General features: G+C 38.8%; 1 long non-coding RNA gene across 1 annotated transcript; it reads right to left on the reverse strand.

The window, feature by feature from the left end:
• Nucleotides 1-480: 480 nt before the first annotated feature.
• Nucleotides 481-8,542, reverse strand: LOC118598840. Its single transcript, XR_004948018.1, has 2 exons — nucleotides 8,495-8,542; nucleotides 481-854 (listed from the first exon to the last, which is right to left on the reverse strand). It is a non-coding gene; the product is annotated as an uncharacterized LOC118598840 (long non-coding RNA).
• Between the last annotated feature and the right edge of the window lie 2,492 nt (nucleotides 8,543-11,034).

Consider the following 11,034-nt stretch of genomic DNA (forward strand, 5'->3'; position numbering starts at 1 on the left):
TCACTCAATCCCTACATAATAAATAATCAAAATACATTTTTATAGTGTTTTAAGAGCTTTTTTTTACTCTGGAGTATTCATTCCTTAAAAGAAAAGCTTCTTAGGATTCAAATTTGGTTCTATGAAATGAAAGATCCAAATGCAATTTTCAGGTTTGCATGAAGGCGGAGTGCTGGATTTCTCGGGGTGAAGGTGTTTCTGTGGTGAAATAAACCTTTGAACGTCTTTGGTCTGAGAGATCTAAGTCATGCGTGAGCTGTAAATAGAGGAATATATGCCGGAGCACAGTCTCTAAGATCCTCCATGATTAAGTTGCTTTAACAGTTTAGAGGATGCTTTGAAAGTGAGATTCCTCTCTGTTAAACTCATTGTCTTGTTGTTTTTCAGCTCTATAGATTCAGCCTCTAATCTGTTTAGCTGTACTTAAATTCACTGCGTCGACATCTCCTCACTTTAAGGCTGTGATTCCTTTTTTTTTTCTTTCCCCTTCTTGGCGTGAATACCCTTTCACGTAACTTAATATGCCATTTTGGTCTCCCAGGGACAATAATTGAGTTTAGGCGAAGTTTAAATAGCTTAAAGGACAGGGGATACAGATGGGCATCTCTGTGATTAACAAACTCCAGCCCAAGGTCTCTGTGTCAGGCGCTGGATTAGGACATTACGAAGAGAATGACTGAGCTTTTTGGCACTTTATTCCCTCTCAATAACATTCTTTCACATATTAAGCTAATTCCACCCCTAGGTAGGGACTTTATCATGCAGAAGACCTTAATCCACTGTTGTTGAGTCCATCTCGCCTGAGCTTTGATGAAGCCCCCCTCCTCCCCAGGCTTCTGCGGCTGCAGTGGGTCCTGGTAAGACAAAGCACCCGTGACAGAGACAATAAGATGCAGCTTGAACCACAACAAAAAGAGGTTTCATCCAAAAGAAGCTGAGAGAGGAGGTGTTCGAAATAATCTGGAAAAAAAAACATGAAAGGAGAATGTAAAGAAGGACAAATTCACACAGGAGGGCCGACACTCCAGATGAAGAAATGTATCACTATTAACTCTGCGTGTGCTTTTATTCCCTGCAGACGGGGCGGCCTCACTGATCTCTTGTCCGGCTCTTTATCAGAGGCCCACCTTTGACCCCCCCAATGAAAAGCCTGGTTGATATGATGAGCATAAGCCTTGGGTCTTCTTTCTGATCTCTTATTGGAGCTATCTTCAGCTCAAAAGGCGTGTTTGCGATGCCAGCAGCTAATTTATCCCGTGGCTTCTGGGAAAAAAGATTAACACCCAGCCCTGCCACCGAAATGGCCACCAAAATGGCCACTAAGAGTAATTAGAAACCCTTTTGTCCAACATAAGACTGTTTTAAGTCCCAGTATGGAAATTCTTTTTAATTTAAAAAACATTCCCAGTAGTGTTTTAATTATGATTAGGAAGTTTTTACCCAAAATCTCACAACCTAAAAGTCTTAAAAAGCCATTTTTAATTTTGATCTGAAGCCTCTGTTTCCAAAATCTCCTCCGAGGGGGCGTGGCTTATTAATGCCCCCTGTCTGATTATGATAGCTCCGTGTCTCACTAGTATAAATCTTCACCGCTGCTACATCCATCAATCTGGGTAATGTCCAGCCGTATGGTTCTGATCCGGATGTCAGCTGGACGAGGAAGTGAAGATCTTCATGGACAGAACTTCCTCCAAAATCCTGATTCTTTCTCCTTCCAGTTCACCAAAGACTCTTTTAGCTAATTCTCCAATGTTTATTGACTGTGATCAATACATTCAATCATTGGTTTCTCAGAGTTCTTGATAAAATAATCAAAGCTAACATCAAAATGCTCTTTCATTGATTTACAATCCTTTCCAACTGCGGTCAAATGAGCCGCCGTTCACATTTCCGTGGTCACATCAAGAAGCTCCGTGGAGTCTGGTGGAGATTTTCCAGCGTTCTCAGTCCTGCTACCGTAAGTATTGGATGAAACTCACACCAAAAATCCAGTGATGCTGATTTGACCACAGAAATGTGAACGGCGGCTCATTTGACTGCAGTCAATGTGAAGATACCATCTTCTCTTCTCCAGAACCTGAACTAGACACTAGGAACAGATGAGGGTTTAGTGCATGTGCAGCAGAGCTGTTGATGGAAAGAAGATCATTCATTCAAACAGAGTCTGTTTGATTGACAGTGATTTAAAACTGAATGATTTCTTATTACATTTGTTCTCTTTCATAAGAAAAATGCCCCATATACATGTTAAAAACATGATTTTCATCGGAGGGGGACTTAATAAAGAATTTGACAGATGTTGGATAGCACGTTTCTAAAGGACTACAATTGTATTTTAGAGGAGAACACACACACAAAAAATGTGAGCAGTCCATTGAAAACATCTCAGTTTCACCCTAAATAGAATAATGAATTCAGTCACCTGTCTGTCTGAACTTAAGCTGTGCATTTGATTGTCAGTGGAGCTGAGAGTCTTGAAGGTTTTGATCCTCCCAGTGCTAACAGATGGTTGTTGTGGCTCGGCCTGGGCTGGGAATCGCTCCTTAAGAACAGAGAGAGGGCTGGAGGGGGAAAATCCCCTGTTGCCGTCCCTAAGAAGACCATAAGCTTGAACAGAGAAAAAGAAAGGGCCTGCTACTGGTGCTAATTACCCAGAAACCACACAGAAAGTGCCCACTGTCACCAACTGAAGAGGTTCACATCCCTTCTTACACAGATAAAAGGCGTAGTACGAAAACATTTCGCAGGGGACAAAGAAAGGAAGATTACCATAATCTTTTGGTTTGTATCCTCTGTAAGCTGTCCGTGTGTCCTTTCCCCCCTCTTCCTCCTCCCTCTCTCTCTCCCTTGTTTCTTCTACGAAATCTTGTTTTGAAGGAGCAGAAATGGTGGGAATTGGCTTTACAGCCCGGGCCTGACAGTTCCCGCCTTCCTGTGATCATCTCTGTCATTGGCGAGCTGCTGTTGGGGTAATCAGACAATGGCGGGCGAAACAAGGTGTCACCGCGCTGACAGACCCTCTTCATGTTATGACACTGTTAATCCTCAGCCTTCAGCCCGCTCTGACTGCTGCTTTCATCCAAGCTTTCTCCATGAAGGAGACGCGGGATAAAATCATATTTCTACATATCAAAGGCCGCTGTTTTCTCCCTAAGTGGCGAGGGACCGTGAGCGTTCACGACTCGGAACAAGAACTTTTTGAATCACAGAAGCTGCGTCTCATTGGCTCCTCGAGAGGAAGCTGAGACCAAAGCCAGCCACACATTTAGGAGAGTAGCTGCCTATCCCGGCTGCAGATCACCACGGCGATCCGGTTCCTTCCCATCATGGCAGCCCTCACAGGAGACCGCGATGAGGCATCAAGACACAGCTAGGGAGCCTGTTTCAAATGAAACGGCTGACACTAAGTGCCCTGCGTCTTTGCGGGAACAGCAGTGAACGCTCGAATCTCCAACAATCACTTTTCTGAGCTTTCATGACATCTAACAGCTCACAACATCCCGGCTGATGCCGGGGCGTGTGCTCGGCTTACAAGAGCTCTCATAAGAGGCTCCGTTTTCCCTCTCGCTGTCTCCTTTTTCTGCTTTCTGCGTGGGCGGTGTTGAAACAACGACAGGAAACCTGTTAGTTTTGGTAAAATCACAAACACACAGATGATGACAAAGCGCAGCGGCGCGATCCTCTCATGTCAGCACGAGCAGAGTGATTACTTTCGTTCACAGCGTCACATGTCCGTTTGCAGAAACCTGTTTGAAATCCAAGATGAGTTCTTTCCGGATGTCTCCTTATGTGCCTGCCTTAATCCGGCAGTGGGTTGATGTGTCCTCTGAGCGGCCTTCATAGATCAGATCTCAGCTGTGGTGTCTTTCATGGCAGTCTTTGGTTCTCCGGGCCCTGCTAGCATCTGAAGGTGATGCCATGGGGTCATTCCTGTTGTGTCTGGTGAGCTCAGCTTCTGCAACAGTCTCAGTGTGATGTTTCAGAGAGTGCTCCCCACAATGCTGAGATTACAAAGTCATCCCAGCAGCCTCTGCTTTGTGTCTGATCTGGAATCTGATGAAGAATCTGAGTGTGGCTCATTCTAGATGAGGGTTGCAGAGACGAAGAGTGGCTTCATGTGGACAAACGTCTGTTTTTAACAATGTGAAGAAACTAAAATATAATCTATTATTCCAAAATACATATTTAGTGACAAGAAAACTTGACATCGGGTCTTTAAATTTAGCAAATTTTCAGAACCCTCTAGCAACAGTTACTCAGAAAAATGACATTAGCGGGTTGTTTCAGTCAATGTGGAAGTCATCCTCTGAGTTCGGTGCATTTTGAATTTTCTGGTTCCTACAAAATATGCCACAAAAAATTATGTTTCCGAACTTTTGAATCTCTTAGAATAATATGCTTACCTTAGAGATGAAATCACAAAATTTGTCAGAAATGAATTTGCGAATTTGTTTGTTGTAAATTGTAAATTTTTCAACATAATTATGAACTAGATATTTAACATTACCTGCGATGATGCTAGTGTGAATGCTGTAAGCTGAATTTGGCGGCTAAAAACGCTGAAGCTGATAGCCAACTAAAATATTAGCTAAATGCCAAGTCAGCCTAAAAAAATAGGTTAGCCAAAATAGCCAGCATGTAGAAATAGCTGAACTTTAAAATAGCCTTAAAAAAGAAAAAAAGCTTAAATTAGCTAAAACAGCTAGTATGTAGATAAAATATTGGCTACACTCCAAAATGGACTAAAAAAAAACAGAAAAAAAGCTTAAATTAGCCAAAACAGTTATCATGTAGCTGCATTTATTAGCCAAACTCTAAATTATTCCAAAAAGTTAGCAGAATGCCAATTTTTAAAACTTAAAAACCATAACATTTTAACATAATTATTAATAATAAAAATGAATGAATATTATTCCAGAATAAATCAACTTAAACCTTGAATAACTTTCAGTATTTTACTCTCCATAAAAATATATTTTGTCAAAATTATACAAGTTAGAAATAAGTTTAAGATGACTTTGGGCCATTAATAGCAATAAAATAAAATAGTCTTGAAGACCGGATATAACTACCCAGTTCCGCCGGATCCGGCCCCCGGGCCTTGACTTTGACACATGCTGTAACGGGACAGTCTGACTTCTGTATAATTCTAAGATTTATCACTAAAGAACTTTGTTTAATACAACTTATTGTGAGTACATTTTCCAAGCTCTCGGACCATGGGCAGAGAACTTGATAAACTTTAAATTTATAAGTTATCTCTAAATGAAAACCAAACAAAATTTATTATATTTTCTGGGAACAGAATGGTTGGAAATGTAAAATTAGATTTAAACGGTACAGAAATACACCCTGTTAAAGAAGTAATGTTTTTAAGAGTAATAATTGGTGATAAGTTATCTTGGAAATCTCATATAAACTACATAAAAACACAAAGTTTCTAGATCTATTGGTATTCTGTTTAAAATCAGGGATGTATTAAACAAAAAGAGTTTTTATCTTGTTTATTGTTCATTAGTTGTTCTGCATCTTTCATATTGTGCAGAGATTTGGGGGAAATGCAGGAAAAACTATCATTAAATCTTTGGTTAAACTACAGAAAAAAACATTAGGATAGTTACCAGAACAGGATATTGTGAAACAACTAATTATTTTCTTTGACTAAAAGTTTAAAATTGTTTATAGAGTAAAACACAAAAAATAAATAGAAACTATTTAATTTAAGGGTTAGTCAGTATAATTGAAGAGGTATTTTTTTCATTTGAACAGGTTGAAGTTCAAACCATGTTAAGGCAAGATGTGTTTCAGTTCTCTGTGTGAAATTATGGAATGAATTGAGTAATGAATTAAAATTAGGTTCTTTTTTAAAAAGTATCTAAAATGTAAAGGTATAAATGATTACAAAAGACTTATGTAAAATAATTTCATTTACTTGTATCTATTTGTAAAAGATTGTTTTTTACTTGACTGTATTAATTTGTTGTGTTAAATTGATCGCCACTGACTTGTAGAGTATTGAAGGATAGATATCTAATAAGCATCATGTGCTTTTGCCTATCGTCTTTTTATTGGTTGTTTGTGTATTCTGTACATGTTTTGTTAATCATGTAAATTGCAAACAAAACTAATACAAGTTAAACCTAACCTTAAAAAATGAATAAATAAATAAGGCAGGTTGATCAGTGCTGTTGACTTATTTCAGAAAAACTGCAATTGACCCTGAAGTGGTTCGTTTTTATCCTTCACATTATGACAGAGTTGACCAACCGTGACTTTCTTCAGACACACCCCTGCGGAAAACATCACCTGAACCTGCATTTGGTGAAAGTTTGAGTCAGGAAGTTCAGCTCCATTCTTTCTTTTAGCAGTTCTTTTTCAGACTTCATGGTTTAATGCAGATCAATAAAGGTGAGGAGGAGCTGTTCCTGACCATATTAATGTCCAAGAATCTTTTGAAATGCAACAAGGCAAACGCAGGAGTTCATCGACAGAGTTTCAAACTGACTCCTGCACAGAAAGAGTGTCAGACATTAAATCATTCATGTGAAAGAATAATGAGCTGAAACACATCTTACTTGTGCTGCACCAACCAAAATGACAGAAGCTCGAACAGACAAAGGCCCCACACTGGTCTAACCCTGACCCGCTTCAGTCGACCTACATGTGTTCTCAGTCTAACAGCCCTCATTTACAGAAGATGAAATGGTGCAAATAGGAGGAGAAAGCAGAGATGCTGCATTTTTTATGAAGAGCAGTTCCACCACAAACTGCACTTTAGGCACGTTGCTGTCCTGAAGCCTTGAGACAGTCAGAAAAAATCACAGATCTGGACACTCTTTCACAATGGGAGACAGAGGTGGTTTCAACAGCATTCATTTCTACACAGCACTTCAACTGTCTAACAAACAAGTTTATGCAAAAAACAAAAAAAAAAGGGAGTTGAAATTATTGCTGGTTGATAATTTTTGTTTTACCTCTCAAACAAGGAATAACAGATAGAATATAATCATTTAAGACTAGATTTGTTGCATGGTGGTGCAGTAGTTAGCAATCTTGCCTCACCCAGCAGTAGCCGGGACAGGCTTGATAGAGATATAGAAGGTTTGAAAAATGGATGAATGGATTTGAAGCATGGCAGTGGTGGTACAGTGGTACAGTGATCGACTTCTGATAGGAAGATTGCAGCTTCAGTGTCCTTAGGCATGACACTGAAGCCCACATGACTCCTGGTGGTCATAGGCTGGTGCCAGTCTTCAGCGTGTGGGTGAATGGGATTGAGGCTATAAGGCGATTTATAAAGTCATGATCTTGTTTAAGTTTTGCAGTTTGAGCATTAAGGTGGTCTTGTTCTGACAAACTGACACTAATAAAATATTATTTGAAGCTAGCACCATGTTCAAAGTACCCTATGAGGCTGGAAAAACAACTATTTCAGATTACATAATAAAGTATCACTTGCTCAGGTAAAATTTTACTTCCTAAGACTCTATGAAGAAAAAACATGTTTACTCTGCGACAGCTTCTTGTATGGCAGAGTATAAGGGCCACTTTACAAACACTTTTTTTTTTTATTACAACTTTAAATCTTGTAAACTTGCGAGAAAAAATTCCTAACTATTAAATTACCACAATAAAGTTGTATATTTATGACTTAAAAAGTCATAGGCTAAATTTATGACTTTTAAATATGATATTAAAAGTTTTAAAGTATAAAAGAACGAACCAAAGTTGTCTGTTGATCAGAGCCATGCTCGAAGATGAAAGACGTGAAGCATCTTGTGAAGCTTTATTTTGGTGGCCCTAATACTCCATCATATTCTTGAGATACTTTCAATAGTTCTTGGAGCACAAGTTGCAGAATATAAAAAAAGCATATATATATATATATATATATATATATATATATATAAAGTCATTCCAGAGTATACGTTGTACTTTTAGGAAAAGAGTGCAAGACTTCTGAGCAAATCCACCAAACCCAGCAGAATGGTGCACTCACACTCAACAAGGTTCACGCTTCAAATTCGCTTCTACCACCTCCGTTTTAACCTGCATCCAATTGGCATCCACTGTCTCTTTTGATGCTCAATGCTTGTCCAAAACTGTGTTCATAAACTAGACATTCCCGCCACCTGTGGGAGAAGCTACTGTGAGGTTTTTAGCTGCAATGCTACATAGATGCATTTACTGTATATCTCATCTACAATACATGGAAGACATGGATGATGTTGAGAGAATAGGTTTATTTCTTTCTACAAAAGCATTGGTAATCACATCTCCATGTCTGGGTCTCATGTATTGGATCATTTAGTCTTTTTTAAGGTGATCTTTTCCCTCCTGGCGCTGAAGCTGCATCTGAATGACAGTCGCTTTCAGCGGTACTTCTGTGTCTCTGTGACCCAGTTTGATGACTTGCTGCCCGCATTACTCATAGGAAGGAAAAAATAAAAACACAAATAATAATGTCTCAATACAAATAAGAAAAATAACATACCGTTCAGCAGGACAACAATCAGAACACTCTCCTCCATGTTTTATTTGATTGTTTTGGACTGTGCTTCTTCTTTTTCTTCTTTGTTGCTGTCAGAAGTAAATACTGAAACTTACCTACAGTGTCCCCTAGTGGTTGCTAGTGGGAAATAATCAATATATGAGCCTATTTGTGTTTAAAAACTCAGATATAAATTTAATTGAGTCTAGCTATGAAAAAACGATGACTTATACTCAGAAAAATCTGTAACTTTTTACTTTGATGTTTAACATTTGATGATTTATGCTACGTGTGACAGTCGTTGGAATAAAATGAAATGGTAAAAATTGTTCACTCAAATACAAAATATGTTTGATGAACCTTTAATAAAGGAAAACAATTAGATGTCAGTTAAGTGGATGACTCACCTGAGAGTCATTATCATGAAGTGAAAGCTCTCTTGAGTTTAGTTTTCTCTGATGCCCTCCTCATTTGACTCGCCTTACAATAGTCTTTGATGGGATTTCATTGAAACAAAGTTTTAGCCACTTTGTGAATTTTGACAAACAAAATGGTCAAAATTAAGAAGTTGCTGAGAAATGGTGACTTCTTCTCGTGATATTTTCATTTCCCCCTTCAGTTCTAGCATGTGTGTCTGTGTGTGTGGTTATTTCAACTTGACAAAATTGTAGCTGGATTGAACAGAAGCTGAGAGTTTGGGGGCCATCTGAACCATTTAAAATCATAATCTATAATTGAGAGACAAAAGCACAGAGAATCTCTTGGCATCACATTTCATTTTCCTGACAAAGCAGCTCAGAGCAGCGGGTGACTTCTCCTCTGTTGTGGCTCATGTGGTTCTGGGACAGGCTGATGGGGGTTTGTGCGGGCTGGGTCCGGGAGATTTGATGTTCAAAGGTGCTCAAGTGTCAATTTTTATGATTCTCCATTTTCTTTTTGCCATCACATAGTCTTCTAGTTGTGTTCAGGTAGATGCTTTTGCAGACTGGAGCCATGACTTCACCCAATAATCCTTTGTTGGAAGTGTATGTGTGAGAACAAATCCTCCTAATCTGAACATTCCTGCTTTTTGGGAGATCACACAAAAGCTGAGGTTAATTAATTGAGATGATAAGGTTGTGATGCGGGCCTGTGCCTCTGGGTCACTAAATCTATCTCCAACAGATGGGAGGTTTCATTTGATGGCTCTTTGTTTCTTAACCTTGTGTTGTCTCGTTCAGTAATCAGCTACTAAAAAGATTTGGGAGCTGTTTACCGCTCTGCTGTTCTGTCATGTTGGATTTGTGCATCTGCGTTGGCCTAAATATGCTTTTTCTCCTGTGCGGCCGGTGATGCACTCTTATGGAGCCCTTGATCAAAGGATAATGCACAGGCTGTCACTTGGCCTCCCCGAGCAGTTGGCAAGAGCACTCTGAATTATTCAGATGCATTTTCATGAATACTTGTGCAGCTTACAACACGGCGCATGGAAAATAACACTTATCTAAATAGAGTAACACATTCTCTTTTGTATTTTTTATTCACCGCAGTGGTTCAGTTTATGATCATTTATTCGATCATGGCAAACAGCTCTTCTTGTGTTTTTACACAAAACATTTAAAGCCTCTTTAAGAGTGTTATTCTACATCTAGGAATTAACTAATCAAATGTGTTATTTCTCTTCTAGATTTGGTAAAAAAGACAACCAGGTTGAAGAATGAAAATGCCTCTGTGGTCCAGCTTTGGGAAGTCCTCTTGTAGAAGTGTCTTTCATGTTGCTGAGTTCTTCCTGGCAAAACTCACAGAACAAAGATGCAGCCGGTCCTGGTCCGGCTCTGCTGTGACAGCCGGCTGTGTGAATCAATCATAGGAGCAAACGTTCTGTCTGCTGGACGGAAAACCTGCGCTGAGTTTCTGTTAGCGTTCAGCCACGGCCATGCCGTCAGTCTGCACAAACAGAGCTGAAACCTTCAGAGAAACTCTCCCAGTAAAACCATCACTTTTGTGTGAATGCTGCAACGCATTGAAATATATTCATGGGCTATGTTTTCATCTTTAATAGTAATTTTAAAAATTTATTTTACCTAATGTTTTAGCAACATGCTAACGTTTTTGGCTAATTTGTTACCTACTAAGGTTTTTATAGGCTAATTTATGGTTTAGATTCTATTATAGCAACGTGCTAACATTTTTGGCTAATTTATCTACTGAGGTTTTTGTAGACTAATTTAATGTTTAGCTTCTATTTTAGCAGCAGGCTAACATTTTTGACAAATTTAGTTTACTAGGGAATTTTAGGCTATTTTTGAGTTTAGCTAGTACAAGCTAGCTTTTTGGCTAATTTGACATGTACTAAGGTTTTTGGGGCTAATTTGGAGTTTAGCTCGTATTTAAACAACACACTAAATATTTTTGCAAAATTGGCATGTATTTGTGATTTTTAAGCAATTTTACCACAATTTTTTTCAGAAATTTAGATCAACTTCAGCGCTTTTTCATAGTTCTTTAACATTTTGCAAATAGCTTGTGCATTTTCAGCAAATACCTCCAGCAGTTGAAGTCAT

This window comes from Oryzias melastigma, linkage group LG6 (assembly GCF_002922805.2).
Source record: "Oryzias melastigma strain HK-1 linkage group LG6, ASM292280v2, whole genome shotgun sequence".
NCBI lineage: Eukaryota > Metazoa > Chordata > Actinopteri > Beloniformes > Adrianichthyidae > Oryzias > Oryzias melastigma.